Source organism: Bidens hawaiensis, unplaced genomic scaffold (genome assembly GCF_021521415.1).
Source record: "Bidens hawaiensis isolate Kalapana, Puna unplaced genomic scaffold, B.hawaiensis_p1.1 tig00080464_1, whole genome shotgun sequence".
Classification (NCBI taxonomy): domain Eukaryota; kingdom Viridiplantae; phylum Streptophyta; class Magnoliopsida; order Asterales; family Asteraceae; genus Bidens; species Bidens hawaiensis.
The window spans coordinates 2146-22683 of NW_027503696.1; the positions used below are offsets into that span (position 1 = coordinate 2146).

The 20538-nt window shown below is 35.1% G+C and overlaps 1 pseudogene; it reads right to left on the reverse strand.

Moving 5' to 3' along the window:
- Positions 1–3950: 3950 nt before the first annotated feature.
- LOC143607224 (uncharacterized protein At5g48480 pseudogene) lies at positions 3951–5205 on the reverse strand (annotated as a pseudogene).
- Positions 5206–20538: the final 15333 nt, after the last annotated feature.

A 20538-nucleotide genomic window follows, 5' to 3' on the forward strand; every position in this document is an offset into this window, starting at 1 on the left:
ACGGATTGCACATGAACACAATGACACTATTAAAGTGAAATATTTAATCAACTCATTCATTTCATTCAACATTAAAATACAACACATCTTGTTAATACAAATAAAACGAAGTACAAGGAAATAAATTGTTCATTTAACTAATAACTTAAACGGTCTAAAATAAAATAACGTCTTCCAAGCTTCAATCAGCCAACTATTAAATCTGCAACATTTTATATAAAGTATATTTTGTCAACACGAATGTTGGTAAGCAATTTCATGATTTTTATATATATAATATGAGACAAAATCCACAACTCAAATGCGAAACCGTAAATAATACAACAATTGAGGTGTATATATCATAAATAAATGAGGCTCCTTTCTTATAGGTAAAACTACCAAATTACAAAGAGGAGCGTATGGTCATACTTATTGAGGACGAGGATGAGGCCAACCAACAAAAGCAATAAACATTTAGCAGGTAATCATATGAGGCATATAAGACATAATCGAACAATTATTCTAAGTAACACATAAACTAGAGTTTGCAGTTTGAGGATTAAAGTCTTAAATCATTTTTGTTTGAGTAATTATGCAAGCTATCCCTAAAATATAAAAGAGAAAAAACGGGATGAAATTACTTACTTGGACAAAGTGACATTGATGAAGAAATACCTAGAATAAAAACTTCAAGAAAGCTAGCAAGTGACAATACCTTGTCAACATTTCACTAACAGTTTCATTTGACATGATATTGAAGTTCTTGTATTGAAACTTCAACATTGATTTTTTACTTTCTTGAGTATTTCCAAAACTCCTAACTTTTAATGTTACATAAAGTGAAGCTGAAATCTTGATATGGCTAAACTGATGAAAATGTTTTCTGGTAAAGCCATGGTCAATGTTGAATAAGTTATCACTTTCAGATCATATTTCCTCTTTTCAGCCGGAGACAGTCGGTCATTGTGCTTATCTACTTGGCCAATACCATCAACAGCTAGACGTGGTCTCTCATAGGGAGTATCCAACAAGGTTAAACAATCTGGATCAACAACACCGAGATGAGATCTAAACATTTGGCTCCACCATTGAAAATCATCAAGGTTATTCAATTTTGGGGTTTTAGCATGCGACCCGATCTCTTTATCATAATTGAGCATCGTTTGCAGAAAGGCATTCTGAGAAGCAAGAGAATAATAATTCATCTTTGAGAATTTTATGGGTTTAAACTGTTAAGAATGAAAGTGTGAGGGTTAAAATTGATATTTCTGGAAATATGATTAACGAATGAGTGGAACTTGGTAGCGAATGAACAATGCACGAATGTATCAGGTGGGTGTGTATATATATATATATATATATTGTGTAATGGGTAGATAATGTGGTGAAAATCAAAATGGGTAAATATATTTATAGGGTTGGAGATTAAATTAAAGGTTTTTAAAGATTTGTAAAGATATTATGTGAAAGATAACATGACCATTGAAGGCGCACTTAGCACTAAAGATAATAATCTTAAAACAATCATACACTAGTGTCACTTTTGTAATTTTTATTTGTTCAATTGACCATATCATATATACTTATCTATTAAAATACCAACAAATAAAATCTATCTGCCTATATACTAACAAAAAAAAACTCCTAGTGATGATTTGTCAATCCCATAAACATTTACTTTTGGGCAAATTTTCTCACTCATTTATCTAAGGTCATGGGGTATATTTTAACACTCAACATAAATTAAGATGATATGACATTTTGAATATGCATTAAACCATTCCGTACTAGTGTTAAGTTTGTTAAAAAGACACATGGATTATGCTTTTCACGGATAAAAGGAACAGTATGCATTAATTATGTATTGATTTGCTATTAATTATGGATTAAATTATTTCTTTTGGGTGAGATGGAGTGAAAGATAGAAAAATAAATGATGAGGTGATTATGTGAAGTTTAACGCTGTGTTCCCGAGTCTCATTTAACGAGGGGAGGGGAAGGAAAGGGAATTATAACAGGAAAGAAAGCTAGGGGAAGGAAAATGTTTGATTTTATTTTGTCTTCCTGAGTTTAATGGAAAGGAAAAGAAAGGAAATTAAACATTTTTAAACATTATTATTAAACACAAGTATTTTCTTTTCTAATCTTTCCAATTTGGGAGGATAATAATATGCTCACATTCTCCAACATTTTCCATCCTTTCCCTTCCCCTCCCATTCTTAAAAAATATCAGGAACATGATTTTTTCATATTTTCCTCTCTTTTCCTTCCTCTCTCCCTATTAAATGAGACTCAGGAACACAGCGGCTAGAGTATAAATATGTGAAGAGGAATCTAAGGAGAATTACCTTTCTTAACCCATACCCGACCTTCCTTCTCTTCCTGTTTATTAGCTAAAAAAACCCAAATCATCCGTTGGTACCACAAACCACCATCGATCTGAAAGGTATCGATTTAGATTTTAGAACGTCGATCCAAAGCCATGTCTTTTTTCCTTTCAATTAATTTGTTTTCGTGAAATTGGTGGAGTACGAATTACAAGCACGTGGTTTGTTTTGATTGAACCGGAGAGTTTGCATATGCGAATAATAGTGGAAAGATTGATGCTACTATACGGCCACTGGATAAATTTGTGTTGGTTTGATGAAATTTGTTAGATAGGGCTATAACTAAACCAAACCAAACCGAATAAGCCAACAGTTCACGGACACCTAACCAAATGAATTTTACGTTTTATTTCATTTGGCTAAACCGAGAATGATCGATGTCAACAGTTTAGTCCGACTTTCAAGTTAGTTTTCATGTTTGTTTTAACATTCATGAATTTGGTTTGTTCTTGATTAAATTTTAGTTACTGAAGTGACATAGTTCTGTTTTTGTGTAGCCTAAAGCAACTAAATAGAAAAGGTTTGAAAGGTCCAAATTGATTCAAGAATGTGACAGTTAATTTTGTCATACTACGAAAAATATACTATGAAAAATAAGTAATTAAAATTGAGGAAGTAATTAAAATATTCAATCAAAACGGGTTGCTTTAAATCGTAGTATACTTTAAGTTAAAATGCAAATTCATTATTTATACACCCCTTTGTTTCTATGTTAATGTAAACGAACGTGTCTGGTCAGGTTCATAAAGTTTAAAACAAGTTCTTGTAATGGATTTTTTTGATTAATAATATCATTAGAATTTCTTGTTCTTTTGTAGCTTTAAGTCAACAATCAATCTTGCAAAATAGAAATTACGTACTTGCACATCATACGTGAACAATTTCATTAAAAAATTTTGGGGTGTTTTTTCGTTTTAAAACTTTGGTCACTTGCTCGGCTAAATATTTATTTTGTGTAATAAATATTTATTACACATGATATTAGCTTTTGTAAATTTGTTAATTATGAACCTTTGGGTCTATATGATAGACCGTTAGCAAATATCGCACAGGCAGCCATTACAAACTTTAAACAGTTATTTCATTTAAGTGCAAAAAAGAAAAAAACTAACATTTATTTCATTAAACTGCAAAAAATTTTAGACCTGTTATTTTTGTACCATATATTTCATTTATAACTACCTTTAATTTTGGTTTATTTCAAAAAAAATCTTAATTTATTTTCTTTTATAGTTTACCATTAATTTGTTTTATTTCAAAAAAAATGATGATGATTATAAAAACTTTTATCATTGATAAACCTCATGTAATATAAGGGTTTAATAATGTTAACTAAATTCAATAACTTAAAAACTAGCAACTAATTAAAGAAACATAAAACTAAAAGTTAAAATTGCAATCTGGTATGGTAAAAAGAGCCAATATCTCCTCCGTCCATTAAAAGTCTCAAAATACCAATTAACCATAACCACCGATTAACCTAACCATTTACTAACAAGTCATAGCATCCAGTTTTCTTAAAATTAACATAAAAAGCTTCCTAAAAACATAAACCAACAGCAGATGCAAATCCAACGTTCCCTAGGCCTCCACGTCAGCAGCCTTTTTAGCAGGAGTGCAGATGGCCCAAAGAACACCGTACGGGTCTTTCACCTTACCAACGCACGTGCCTTCACCATCGCTAACCTCACCATCGGCAACCGCACCAGCTTTAACTGCTGCGTCGATAGCAGCTTCAATGTCCTCGGTCTCCAGGCAGAACGCCTGTCCGGACCCCACCACTTTTTCACTGTACCAAGAAACAGTTCAATATTTGGCTAACAAAGCTACAGCATAATTATTAACATGTTAAATTATGAGTAAATAAATACACCAAAAACTACATGTCAGAGTGGAACATAACCGCTGAAACAATTGAATATTCACAAACACCGATATTTAAATAAGTAGACGCAAACAAATAAAACTAGCAAAAACAAAAGCACAAGATATATAAAATATACAAGGATCATAATAAAAAACTACAAAAATTACGGATCAGAACGAATATAATCGCAGATCTTTGTTTTATACAAACAGACATTTGTTTGTATAAAACTGTATAACTCGTAAGCATCATGTGCGATAAATAATAAGTAAACAAAGTAAGTAATAAATCATAATAAAACACAAAATTACACCCTACACAAACAGATAAGTGTAGTTAAAGGTTGCCAAAACAACCAAAGAATCGATACTAAACGATCGCGCACATAAAAATGTTACAAAATAATAAAATACTAGAAAAATTACGGATCAGAATGAATATAACCGCAGGTAAACAAACAAGCAGCTATCCAACCACTAAAAATCAATATAACCGTAAGCAATGTGTGTGGATGGATATATAAAGTTAATTTATAAACGCAAATATATACGCAAATCAAACAGATCACTGTACGAACAGTTCTCTAAAGAGCACCAACAGCGAAAACAAACAGAAAATGGTTATATTACACAGATCTAACATAATGCACAGCGTAATATCCATAAACAGTGTATAGTAATCATTTAATAGCACTTACGAAGCGGTTGAAACGAGAAAGCTCGCCGAAGCGAGCTTAATCTCAGCCGAAATCACAACCGGAAGCTCCTGATCCGCCTTCCGCTTCGGATGACTCACTCGGTTCACCTCCTCAGCACCAAACGCCGCCTTGTAAAACGCCACCGCATCGCTCACCTTCGCCGACTCCACGAACACCTGCGGCTTCACCGCCGTGAACGTCACCTTCTTCTCCACCGCCGCACCGTTAGTCTCGCCGCCGGCCACAACTCCGTCGCTCACTTCCGTCGCCATTTGTTGAGAGCAAATGCAAACCCTAAGAGAGAGAAGAAATGGTTAAAAGTGATTTTGAAGAACGGGTTTTATAGAAGCGGAACCGTTTGGGTTTGAATTGGACTTTGTTTTCGGGTGTAATTACGATTTGTGCCACTCGCGAGAGAGGATATTGGAGGGGTGAAATGGGGATTTCGGAATGGTGTTGGAGGTAATTACGACGTGTGCCATTATGTGGTTGCGAGGTGGAGGAAATGCGTGCGACGTGGAGGACCGTTATGGTGCCACACAAGACAGCATTGGTGACCTGCCTATCAAAACTTTTGTTTTACGTGATCTTTTAATTTTATGTTATTATTATTTTAATTAAAAAAGGCTGTATGTATAACCGGTTATTGAAAAATAAATCATGCATACATACATTTGTGTTGGATTGTTATCGGGCATTTCGTGATGTTAGAAAACCGTTTTCTAGAAAATAAAAAACCAGAACGCTAAAACCGGGAAATTGAAAAACAAAATCATAAAATAAATATAACTGAAATCTATGACGGCTTTCTTTAATCAAAAACGGTTTTGTTATTATTTGGTTTCCTATCGTCAACCTAATAAAAAGAAGAGTTAATAGCCATTTTTGTTCCTATGGTTTGCTACTTTCGTCACTTCAGTTCAAAGTTTGAAATTTTGTCAATTTAATTCTTATAGTTTTAAACATAAGCCAATTATGCCCCCCCGTCTAACGGCATCCAACTATGCCATTAGTTTGGGGGTATTTTTGTCTTTCTCCTGTTTATTTTTAGTTAATGGTCAGTTTCATCCCTGGGCTTTGATACTTTTGCTACTTTAGTCTGAAGTTTGAAATTTGTCAATTTTATGTTTAATGTATTCAGTTTTTTTTTTTTTTGCTACTTTTGCTACTTTAGTCCGTGATGAAATTCATTCGTAAAGTGGTCAGGTTAATTCCCTAAAACCGAACTATACCGAAAAAACTAAAATCGTTTCTTTGATTAATGCATAATAGTTAGGGTTTAGAGATTAACATATCGTAGCAAACATCTGGGTCGAAATCAACATCAGGAGGTCGAATATCCCGCATTTCCATGTTTACTCAAGAAATCGATGCACTAAATCGCATGTGTGTTCTTCAAAATCGTGGTATTGTTCTTAAATTCGTCAAATTCAACCCTAGAATTGTAGTCGATATGAAGAATTCAAGGACAACACCACGATTTGAAGAACACACATGCGATCTAGTGTATCGATTTCTTGAGCAAACATGGAAATGCGGGATATTCGACCTCCTGATGTTGATTTCGACCAAGATGTTTGCTGCGGTATGTTAATCTCTAAACCCTAACTATTATGCATTAACCAAATAAACGATTTTAGTTTTATCGGTATAATACGGTTTTAGGGAATTATCTTGACCACTTTACCCATGAATTCCACAATGGGGGAGAGTTTAGAAAATGTCTAGAAACTAAATACTTGGGGGGTATGATTATTGTTATCGACAGAGTAAACGTAAACCTGTTTTGGTCGATGCTCGATGGTTTTGGGCTTGGATTATGCTCTTAAGGGCTATAGAAAAAAAAATCTGAATAAATTAAAATTAAAATTGAAAAAATTTCAAACTTTGGACTGAAGTAGCAAAAGTATCAAACCACAGGGACGAAACTGACCATTAACTAAAAATAAATAGGAGAAAGACAAAAATACCCTTTAAACTAACGGCATAGTTGGATGCCGTTAGATGAGAGAACGTAATTGGCTAATGTTTAAAAACTATAAGGACTAAATTGACAAAATTTCAAACTTTGGACTGAAGTTACGAAAGTAGCAAATCACAGGGACGAAAATGGACATTAACTCTAAAAAGAACTTTTGGCGTTCAATTTAGTTTAGTATAAAACTAAGTATGTCCAAAGCAAAATTTATGTTTAAACATTTTTCAATCTTTCATAATAGTCTAGTGAGAGGTCGGGACATTTTTGTATTTAACAAAATTACTAAATTCAAATTGGATAGTTCATAAGTGAAGAAAATTAACAAATGATATTTACATTTACCTGGTATGATCCTACACCCACCTAAAGTACAACAAAAAGCTTCTGCTGGCGGACCAACATCCGTCGTGAAGCAATCAACCAACATGTACAACAGTACATGGTATACAACAGCACATGGCGCTGGCTGAAGGTCAACCTCGAGCCAAACATTCCCTGATGTTCTAGGAAGATTGACTCAAAAGATCTTCCTAGGTATAGTGCAAAAAGAAAGTGCCCCGCTGAAAAAGACTTCCACCCAATAAGAAGGTAACAGCGCATCGTCTATAATAATACATAGTACAAACGTCACCATCAGTTAACCACTTTATTTACCAACTCTCCTTGAGAACGTGCAAGCTCTTCAATTAGTGGATTTTCTGACACGGCAAACCACCCATACCTTCTCTCCTCCTATCCTATTATAAATATCATTTGACCTCCAATGGTAAAGGGACCATAACTTCTCCGCGAGATCACTCACCAGTGCTCCGTGATACTTTGTATTTCACATATATTCCGTCTCTCGTACTGTTTCTCACGCCGGGGGTGGTTACGAGAAGATCCCCCCCCCCCTTCGTCTCTTTCTCGTAACGAACTCACGGTTTTCTATTTTGCAGGTCTTTCTACTCGTTTTAGCCGAATTTGACCTTAACCACCGTGGGAAAGATTAAAATTTAACCTGAGACTAAGTCACTAGGTCGAAGGTAAAACTAGTTTTTCTTCACTATTTTTTTCCCTATGTTTAGGGTGTAGAAGATGATTGATGATAGAAACATTCCTATAATTGTTTTATCAAAAACTTGTGAGGATCAGTTGAGATCTCTCTAATGGTTAATGCCATGATTTGGCTTTTACGCTCACAATAAAGCTTTATGTACTGGTAGCTGAGACTGTGTGTTACGTCAGGTTTGTAGTAACAAGGATGAATAATAAACCTAACAATATCATCCCATTTGTTGCAACATATTCGGGGGTAATGTTCAACACTTTACTCCTCATCATTTGTACATGCATCTTTCTTTTAATGTAGGTCTAAATGGGTTTTCCACCCGAAAACCATATCATATGGTTCATCTAAATAGATGTCACACCCCAACCTAAGGCGGAAATGTCGGGGCGTGATCCGATTGCTCACAACTCGAAGATACTATCATACATAAATTGTGACAATATCTAATTAAGTATTTTATTGAAAATAAATACACACAATATCCAAATAGAACAACAATTTAAATACATGAATGTAAGCTCAAATAATAATTATCTTGTTTATATCCTAAGGTCTTGTCTAAGTGTCCAACTTCAATCTTCAATACAAAGCATCCTAGATATACGTAGAAAATGGATTTTGTCAACAACACATGTTGAGTGAGATGATCACCAGATTTTGACACAACAATAATATATATATAATAGATAAATGATAATGATAAGTGTTAAAAGCGCAAACCAATCTATGTGGTAATAATCAATCAAACCTTAACAAATCATGTAGATAACCAAATCGTGCTAGCGTGCCAATGAATCGTTGCCAACCGAATCGGACATTGATTACAATGACTAAAATTGTCGGTTTACCTTCGCCAAGCGAATCGAGCTTCGGTTACTAAGACAGTCGTATGATCAAACTAATGAGAACCCTATACAAGGGGATATGTTGGACCTCTCCGAATTTTGTCAAATAAACAATTAAACATGTAGCAATTAGCAAATAACATTCAACTGATATTCACATAATGATTATGTTTGCGATTTTGTGTATATATATAGGATAGAAAATATGAGTAAGTACGCATATATCCCCAAAACGTTTGAAAACAGTGAATAAAAAGGGGAATGATCAAACTCACCTAGATTAATGACAAGGGAATTAATAAATGCGATTAACGAGCTACAAATAAGCGAGTCGTCCACTACACGTCAAATGTTATGAACAATTCAAAATCTGATATTTTAGGATATGATAATATAAGTAAAAACAAACTTGTTGCCGCTGGAATCAATCCAAACAGACATTTAGAATTCAAGTTATCTTTGTTTTAAGATTCAAGCGAGCTGGTACTGACCAGAATCCGAACAGCGAGTCGGAAGTTAGGTTTTGGGCAGTAGCCTTAAAATTATGTTACGAGAATAAAAGTCTTCTGGACCAAACGCTGAATCTGACTAGAAGTATGAGAAAACGTTAAATCAAACTAGTTGACTATTTTGCCCTTTAACGAATTTTAAACGATTTGACCAGTCAACACCCTTCAACCACCGAAATTGATTGAAGTTTATTGACTAGGGAATGTATATGAATGATTTCTATGTCTACAACTTACCCAGAAAGTGAAAGAATCAAGAGAAACGAATAGTTAAAGGTCCACATGTATGCAAAGTCAACCGTTTATGAGTGTATACTCAACAATAATCCAAAAACCGAAGAAGATTGGTGATGAACAGATGGAGGACGGCTGGAGTAGGTAAGTTAGGTTTTAGGGATTATTTGTGGCAGAGAATATATGATATGTTTATATAGGATTCACTAAAACGAACTAAATATGGCAGCTTACTCGTTTTAGAACCAGATGGGCCTTTAAAGATCAAATCAACATTATAATCTGTAAAATTCATTTTTGAACAAGGGGTAATATATATGGACATGTTTCTAGGATAGGTTAGTTTTCTTGGAGCTTAAAACACTCGAGTTATGCCAAAAATAAGCGATTTCGGGCCAAAAACGAACTAGGAAACAACTAAAAAATGAAAACGATATGTGCAGCATCACCAAGGCGTCGCGCGGTAGCCAAGGGCACCTCCGGCCATGCGGTGCTCCGGGAGAGAAAGGTAAAGATTTCAATTTTGGCAATATTGGTCCTTGAACTTCTAAAATTGGTTAAATAATGAATCTTTTAAAGCTAAAACAAGAAATGAACAACTTGGAGAAAGTAAAGGGTCTAAATTGAACATGAAAAACTTTAATACTTATAAATACTTGATTTTGATTAATAATAAAGATCTAAAAATGTTTCGTTCAGGTTAAACGACGAAAACGGGTTTGAAATATTCGAGATGTTACAGTAGACAATATAACTGTTGGATTTATGGACCGGTTAGGGTAAATCAATGCGGCCAACTGGGTTATGACTCGTGAGAGTTACATCGTAAGGTAACGAACAAATCACCCACTTAAGTTAGTTAACCGGGATGGACACTTTAATGAGACAAAATAACATGGAGTGGGCTTTGGAGTTAGAGATGGGCATAATGGCTTGTTGGGTTTTAACTAATTAAGATTAGTTTAACCTAATTAGTGGTTATATAATATATTATATTATAAAACCCTAATATCCTAACACAAGTTCCTAATTCTCTCTTCCTCCACCCCAAGCCAACGGACAGCCGCTGCTCGCCTGCCGCCGCCTGCTCTGCAGCCGCCACCAGCCACTGCTACTCGCTGCCCCCGTCGCACCAGTCACCACCGTGGCTGCCATTGCCACTGTGCACCACCACTGCTAGTTGTTTGTCTTGTTGTGTCACCTAGATCAGTTCGTTAGCCTTCGGTGTCTCAACCGGTTATTTATTAACCGAGGGTAACACTTAAATATATTGTCAGTTTACAATTTATATTTATTTGTTTGACTCGTACTCATATTGTTTGTAACCGGATCCTGTACGGTTCTTGTTTTGGTCAAAAATCGGTTGAAGGATCAAGTAACCAAATCTGTTTGTGAGGTTTGATGCTTGTATGAATGAAATGAACAAAGTAATGAACGTAAATGATGAACAACGAGATTTATACGAGGAAAAGACCTTGGTAACTAGAATACCGCTAGCATAAAAACCTCGGGTAGTGAAAACTATCACTAACGATTGTATTATCACTCAAAGAAAAAGTAAGAACTTTGGTTGAAATGGGTACAATGTGTATTCTATACGAGAGTAGGTTGTAGAGAATTCAATGTAAGCTCAGTGTTGTGTGTGTTTCAGCCTTAGTCCTATTATAAAAGAAAAATATATTACAAACGGCTACAAACAAACTCTCCTATAATTTAGGCCACGATTTTCCACTCTTTCTTCGTAACAGTTGCTTAATAGGAGATCAGCTGAAATGACTTAGTAATAATATCTTCCGTGAAAATTGGGCAGCTGGTAGACACGTTCAAACACCTGCAAATAAGATAAAAAAATATTTTCGAAGACAACAGTTAAGGATCCTTGAGCTTTACTGGATCCTCGATCCTGGCAGCAGATATTTACAAACACTGTGGATAATTGATCTTTAAACACCAATGATATTGGTCCCAACAATTGCCCCCAAATATGACAGTTGTGGGTGGAGAACAGTTGTCATATTTTATCCTAAGAAATTCAAAATGTAGCCGTTGATAAGATAGTGACGTGATCGTCTTCTGCAGGCTTATCATTACCCCTATTTCGAGGCAAGAGATAACTGTTGGCGCCTTATAATTGTCATTTTCTTAGAATTAAAACTATCTTTCTGGCGATTAATCTCAAGTATATTCTTTACTTTCTCAAATTTTTCTTTCATCATTTTACATCTTCTCTCATAATCCTTGACGACGCCGAAGAAAAACTCTAGACCATCTTTTAGTTCGAGCCCTAGGGAGATCATCCCTGAACTCATGACTCAGAATCTTTTGAAAGATCCTGTTTCCGAAATCTGCAAATTTACCGATGAGGAAATTGAGAATATTTCTCACTGTTTCCCCACTGAGAATGTTTTTAGATCTTGCGATCCTCAAGTAAGAATTGACAATATTTCCAGCGTTTAGGTCTGTTTCCCTGCGCTTCCTTTCTTGCTTGGCTTCTCCCATCCCTTCCCCGATCTTACTGAGACTTTATTTTCCTTCACCAGCATGAGTTACATTCAAGCCATGCCGATGATGTGGAGGATCTTACCACACTATCGAGCGATTGATTGTCGAGAAAAATCATGATTTCATTATTTCAGACCTTTCTTGTATGTACACCCTAGTTACCCATGGTTCTAGCAGGTTTTTATTCAAAAGCAAACCGTCTTAATCCCCTCCGGTGAACAAAACCACCCACAACGACCAAAGCTTGAAGAACCAATTTTTCTTTGTCAGGAGGGACTCCATCCCAAACTGGAAGACTTTACCCACTCGCTAGATCCTTAAGGGTAGGATAGTGGATCCAGAGAATAAATGATTCTTCGACTGCTAGTTTATTGACTTGAGGTTTATTTATGTTTATGCAGTTTCCAACTTCGCTGATCTTGCTGCAGACCTTGGAGGAGTTAAGAGAATGAAAAAAGTTTCTTGCATTGGATCTTTCGATCGGGCGTTTAGGATTAAAGGTGAAGAATCTTTTGTTGACTCAGACGAAAAAACTGCGACTTCCTCATACACAATGTCAAAGTTAGTACTGTAAATTGACTAGATAGAAAGGAATAAATAAAGAAGGAGAGAAGAGATTTGAAAGAACTTATCTTTTTGTTTTTCATTTGTACAGGTGTTCAATAATCTGTAAGCAAGCCCGTTAAGAACCTTATCACCCAATTTCAGTTAAAGGATGTTGACAGTTTGATCTCTTCCCGCTCTGCAGATAAGAAGCCTATGAAAAGTTCAGGCCTCATCCCATCTAAGTCTGTGGTTACCCGCTCAAAGACAAGTGGATAAAGGAAGAGAGATTCTGAAACTGATGTCAACAATGCCCAGCAACTCTTTGACCAAATTTCTGAGGTAAAAATCCTTTATTTACTAGTGCAAAGGTTTAGACATATTCTAAGTTTGTCATATGTTTACAGGGTTTGGCCAGCATCAAGAATTTCCATGAGGAGATTGTGGCTAACCTTGAGAATGAACTGGCCAAGTTTCGTGCTGACGTTGTCCTGAAGGATAACTTGATCTCAAAGCTTCAGGTACAGAAAGACATCCTGGAAGATCGACTTGCCCTTTCTAACATCCGAACTCAAGAGCGGGTGATAGAGGCCACGGAACAAGCAGATGTTTGGGCTGGCAAAGCATTGTTGATGGCTAGAATCAAGATAGAGGAGGAGTTCGAAGATGCTAACTTTGACAGATCCAAGTGGGATGTGGCCCTCTGGAAAAAGACTCTTCCTGGATTTGGTGATAAAGGTGAAACTATTGGGGCTGAGAAGAAGGATGAGGATGCTGGAACTAGCGGGGCTAATGATGATGCGGTGGTGATCAAGGATGGTGGTGATGGTGCTGTGGGGAAGGAGTAGGTAGGTCGGTGGGCGATGATGGATGATGGTGACTAGGCCGGAGCCCACTTTTTAGAAAGTTTAGGTTCAGTTGGTTAGGCTGGTCTTTGCTAATGGTGGCTTTTGTTGAACAATATTTACTATATTTTCCAAGATCTGAGATCCTTAAAACAATATGAAAGGCGGCTTTGGTGGAGGGATCCTTTGTTTGGGGGATGAAGCCTTAGCCATCTTTCTTTTTAATTTCCTGCATGAACACATTATGACTTTGACTTTGACTTGAGCACCATCAACTGATTCCGATGATGGTTCTAGGGTTTCTGGTGACCTTAATAATTGGGGCTTTTACTAGAAAAGGTTCCTAAAGGTCCGATACAAAGTTACCAAGATGTTTAGGACGAAAATGTTGACTTTTCGGGGAAAAATGAGTTTTCCGGCCAAAAAAGTTTTTTCAGCGATGTGAAACTAATGACGTTAGGATTCTGTTAGTTGCAGATTGTTAGAAACAAATTCATTAAAATTTGGGGCCGTCAACAGCCAATTCGTTAGTTGAGACCGATAGTGACCAAAAGACAATAGTTGGGATTAATAAAAACTAATATACCTTATTATATTTAGATTTTTAAAAGAGATTAAAAGAAATGAAAATTATAGGTTTGATGAACAATAGTAAAATAATAAAGAAAAAGACACTTTGGAGGAAACTTAAACAGAAAGGCGGAAGGCAAAATGTTCTTCTTTGTCAAACTATAAAATTATCGTTCAATTGTACAAAAAATAAATAAATAAAATTTAAAATAGTCCAGGTTTTCGGGTCCGAGAATTGACGAATGTTACAGATGAGAAAAAGAACAGAGATAGGAGAGGAACTCGAATTAGTGATAGTGTGGAAACAATGACGAGAAGATTTAGAGTTGTTACAAATATAGTCATTTAAGTATGAGGGCGGAACAGAGTTCTCGAAGATCTTCGAACAGGATCATAGATAGGAACAGAAGATGAAGGATCAAGAACATGATTAAGAGCAGGAGTAGTAGGAGAAGGTGAAAGATTAGGGGTAGGATCAATATAAGGAGTAGACAATGGATCATCATAAAAAAACAATTGATAAGATAAATAGATGGAAAAATGAAGATATCTTTGGATTTAGCTATAGAGGGAAATAAAGCTTCAACGAAAACATCTCGAGATATGGCCACTTTGTTTGTGTCAAGGTCATACAGTTTGTATGCCTTTTTACCAAGCGGATAACCCAGAAAAATACAAGGCACGGCCCTTGGCTTGAATTTATCTCTTCCATGTGATAAGGAAGAAGCATAAGCAAGACAGCCAAAAAGACTTCATATATGCATATGAAGGAGCCTTTCCTGTTAAACCTCATAAGGGGTTTTATTGTTAGGAATTTCGGTAGGAAACCGATTGATTAAATGTGTTGCAGTTAACACACAATCACCCCAAAACTGAACCAGCAGCTTAGATTGAAACATAAGACTATAAGAGCTCTTGAGGTTTCAAGCAAATGTTTATGCTTTCTTTCAACAATGTCGTTGTGTTGATGGACAACAACACAAGTGGTCTGATGAACAATGCCTTTACTCAACAAATGCACTTTGAACAAATCCAGATCCTAGTTCAAAAGCATTATCAGATATGATGCATTTCACAGTGACGCCAAACTAATTGCAAACCATTTCAATAAAAGACTGTGGGAAAGGCATTGCTTTTAGCTGAAAGCAATTGTGTCCATTTGGTTATGTTGTAATAATCTATTATGGTTAAAAAATATCTAAAGCCATTATATGTAGCTGTGTGATATGGCCCCCAAACATCAATATGGATTAGCTAAAAAATTTTACTAGTTGATGTGGTATTAGTAGGAAATGGCAGTTTATGTTGTCGTGCCTTATGACAAATATCACAATGCTCAATAGACTTCAAAGAAGCATTAGAAATGAAAGGTAATTGTTTCGGTTTATAACTTGGTACATGACCAAGTCTGTTGTGCCAAGTTTCACAACTTACAACAGAATTACACACATTATTGGAATCAGAAAAATGTTTAGTGGACTCAAGAAGGTAAAGACCATTTTCCAAATAACCAAGAACTTGTGGCCTCTTCAAAGAAGGGGCCTGCAAAAGACAGGTAGTTTTTAAGAAAAGAACAATACCATCAGTATCAATGCATAATCTTGAGACAGGAAGAAGATTCTTTTTAAAATGTGACACGAAAAGAGCATTCGACAAAGAAATGTCATCAGTCAAAGGAGCAGTCCCATATTGATGGACTGTGATAGATGTCCCATTAGGAAGAGTGATAGGAATAAGATTTAAAAAAAAAGAAATGCTTGAAAACAAATTTTGATCATGCCACATATGATCATTCGCACCAGTGTCAATGATCCATTTAGAACAATGATTTGAAGAATCGAAAGACATATTCGGAATAAAAGAACTATTCGAGTCTGCCATTGAATGCAAACATACGTGAAGAAGAAGCAAAAAACAAAAAACAAGACAGATATGCGCTTTAAAAGAACCAACGTATAAGAAGAATCTTATACAACTTATAAGATCTGAAAACTTGATTTATACGGAACAAAATTATGCGCCGTATATGTATATACGAGCGTTACTTATACGGCGTATAAGTTGAGAAAGAAGATTTTTGACAAGATTTTGAGTGAGAATGAATGAGAAATGATCTGAAACTATAAGAAATTGTTCAGAAACAAGAATATGACATGTTATGATCTTTTGGTGAAGTTTGAACGGATAAAACTTCTGAAAAGATGAAAATAGGTAGAAAAGAGGCGAAATCTCAAAAGAGATTTAATGAAACGAACGAAATTGATCAAAGAACAATCAAATCCCGAACAAAACAGAAGAATGATCAAAGGAAATGATCAAATGAAGATGAGAAAACCGGCGAAACGAGAGAAACCTGTTGAAACAAAGAACAGGACTAAGAACCTTGCTCCGATAACATGTAATCATTGAAAACAATAACACATAAATAAAAAAAGAAATAAAGCAGGGAAGAAAATTTTGTTATGTCAGAATGATAATTACACCAAAACAAGAAACAAAGAACAATATATATAGAAAGACATATACGGGCGTATATGTCATACGACATGTAAGTTGCACGCCACAAGCGTATATGTTGTAGCGTATAAATATATACGCTCACGGTATATTTATACCTTCTTTCCTTCTGCCACCTGTTCTCCTAATTGCCTTAAGTGCATCTCTTTAGGTGTAAAATAGTAAAATACCTGAGAATTAACAGTTATACAAAACAACATAGAAACATTATATATTGTTTATCAAACATCCAAATATAAACCTTTTAACTTTATAGCATACGGTTTTATGAAACATATTTTACATTAATGCATCGGGTTTTGCATTCACAAAAAGTGATTGTTATACGTATAAGAATTAAAAATTAAATAATTAGATAGTTATTTGATACAGTATCTCATTTATAATAAATTCCTGATTATTTCACCCTAGATAAGTAAAAAATCACAGCCCCTTGGTACAAAATTCATTATTTTAATCCAACAAATCAAAACTAGAGGTGCATAAACAAACCGGTTAATTGGTTTGCAGCCGGTTTATACCCAAAACGCTAACCGGTTAGTACACGGTTCAAAGAAAACTAGTTAGTACCCAATTCAACCCGGCGGTTAGAAACCAGTTTATAGTGATATCCTGAACCGGTTAACCACACCGGTTATTAGTTTTTTATTTTTATCTTTTTAAACCGCTTTTTTCCGGTTATTTACCGGTAACCGGTTCGGTTATACCCGAAACCGGCTATACTGGGTAGGGGTTTCATCACTAAAACCCGGTTAGTACCCTAACCGGTAATTGGGCTAACCGTATAGGTGTGGTGACTGCATTAACCATAACCGGTTTTGAAAATAACCAGTTTTGGGTTAACCCGTTTGTGCACCAAAACCAAAGGATGTCCAACAATAGAGAACCCAATAATTCAATGATGTCCAAGACTTAGTTAGGCCCAAGATCCAACACCTTGTTTAGTCCTTACTTAGAATCCATTATTCTTAAGGTAAATTAGAATCATTCCAGCTTTTAATCATCTCAATGCTTAAAAATACTAAAGAAATGAGTATTGCGGAAAAGTAGGGGTGAGCAGAAAACTGAATTAACCGAATCCAAACCAAATTAACCGAAAAAACCGCACCGAAGCATTAACCGACGGTTAATTTTTTGTTTTTTTGAAAAACCGAAATTTCGGTTTCGATTCGGTTATCCATTTTTAAAAAACCAAAAAAAAAACCGAACCGAACCGATTGATGATGATAAAGATTATCGAGATGATGAGGAATGAACTAAACTTTTAAGATAAATAAATAAGATGATGAATGAAGATCGGAAGTAAACTTTAATGCTTTTTGATTTTTAAACTCTATTTAGCAACTTTATATGCGTATAGTTACACGTAACACGTGCTTATTTTTGTTTTTGAATTCAATATGTATGTGGACTGTGATACTTTAACACGTTCTTATACAAGCTTAAAATATGCACTTTCATTTTTTATTTTTATTTTTTACAATGTCAACACATAATTGAAAAAACACCGAAAATGACCGAACCGAAATCGAAATTAACTGAAAAACCGGAAAACCGGAAAACCGAAAACCGAATGGTTTGCATATTCAAATAACCGATTACTTCGGTTTCGGTTTCGGTTTCAGTTTCGCCTAATAACCGAACCGAACCGAACCGTGCTCAGCCGTACGGAAAAGAATATATATATTTTTTTAATGATCGGTAATTATAACAAAGCCACACAAATCTGCCGGATAAATTTGTTAACCACATCATGTTTCATGACAAAGTATCACCAACGGTTATCGCTTTTGGTGTTAGATTTTCCAATAGATTCGTATGTCACTTATGGCCCACTATTCTAGGTAACCTAATTTATTAGTGGCCGTTCTTGGCCTTAAGCCATTTTCATTAAGCGAGTAAAGGTCTTATAACTTGTAGATGAACACATGGTCACAACTCCTAATCAAGACAAGTATGATAGCCAACCACACAATTTCATATTACCAAAACAAATCAACAATTAAACACACATATATTAAAATCAGGTAAAATATGAATACAAAACCTTTTTTCATTGACAATTTTTCTGTCATTCAATTAGTTTAACACTTAACATTTTACGCACAAAACACATGTGTTCTATCTATATAAACTTTTTATAACAAATTATCCTCAAAATAAAAATAATGAACCTTTTTTGTTGTTATCACAAAACAATTTTTATATGGACGATTAACATCACTTTTTCATAGTCGTCCTTGTATAAGGATAAAAGTCTCTATTAATATCGGTTGATGATAAACCAGATAACATATTTGTCGATGACAAAGACGTTACATGGTCGTTTATATGTCTTGCATCACAAGTGTTCCTTTCCTAAGTAATGTACACATACTAAAATTGTTTGTTACTTCCAACTACAGGTTTTTAAATGTAAAATCAATAAATATAGAGAAATGTTTGGTTTAAAGAAAATGAATACAAGATTGATTCGGAAGTGTTGTTCTTTTAGGGAAAAAAGCGAGCATGATACAGATTGGACTTCCAATTACTCGATAAAGCTTGCAAAAAAGCATCAAATCATATGCCAACTATTCTTAATTTCCATATCCTCTCACAAGCAATGATGATGATTATGATTCACCAGCCCCATACGATCATCTCATTGTTTAAGCCCATGTGACCCTAGCCCTACCATTGTCCTATATCATTTTCATTTTCATCTTGTCTTGCTAGCTAATAAACTAAAATAAGTTAGTATACTTTTAATCCCCATAGTTCGTATGTATAGAGATCGGTTTTGTTTTGTAGGAAGTGTAACAATGCTTCAAGGTACGACACACATAGATTTTGGTTTTGGGGGGGGGGGGGTTTATATTTTTATAATAACAAAATACGTTATGTATTGAGACCCAGGATAGATGGCTGATCAAATAGACAGTAGGTTTTAGTGTTTTACAATTACCCATTTGAGTTTTCATTTAAGTTAATTGGCTCCACTAGCTTTGTAATCTAAGCTATGTTTTAATGTACTTGTTAATTCTTCTTTTAAGAAACTTAAACTATAAAAATAAAGGGATAAGTTATTCATACACCTTTTGATTATCCACACACCCTACATACGATCGTATAGGGGCTATATTATCGTATGAAACCCCATGTTAAAGAGGTTGTGAATTGGTCAATGGGGTATGAATAACCATAGCCAAGTGTTGCCATATTGTTTTAAAATAGATATTTAAAAGGGTTTGCTGCGCTAGCAATTATAACAAAGTGTTTTTCCTGTTACAACAGTATATCTAACCCACTATAATAATACATCAAATATTCCCTTTTAATTCATGTTTATCATGAGTTTTGATACATTCTTGCTTAAAAATGATGCGCTCAGCTTATTACAATGGTGTGTCCAACTTTTGGTTCAGATTTGAGTTGTGATCTTGGTTTAAAAAAGCGTACCTGAGGCAAGCCGAGGCGAGAGGCGACCTAAGGCGAGGGCCTCTTCGCTTTAGCATAGTGCGAGCAATGTTTAAAAGGTGAGAATGAGACGAAATTTTTAAGCAAAAAGTGACATAAGGCAAAGCTGAGGCGCTCGCCTTATATACACAAGTGGTTTTTAAGCTTCTAAATGTTATACAATATGTTTCTAAGGCTGTATGTATAGGTAGTTTATATATTAAGTCATATTTAATGCTTAAATATAGTTAAATTATGGGTTGGGATGCTAAAAACTCATGATATATACATATATAAAAATTATATAAGTGTGTTCGCCTCGTGTACAAAAAAGCTCTCGCTTTTACGCCCGGTGCTTCACGCTTCTGTTTTAAACCTCGTCGCTTTTCTTTGCCTCTCGCTTTATAAAACCAAGGTTGTGATTATGGAAGTATCATTCATGCATTATAACGACACGCTTAACTTAGGGACATTTATGGTAATCTCACTCCCACACACGATTATGAAACTGTGACATATACTTGGTCTCAATATCGTCTGGTACACATTACACATTACTCATATGGCCATATG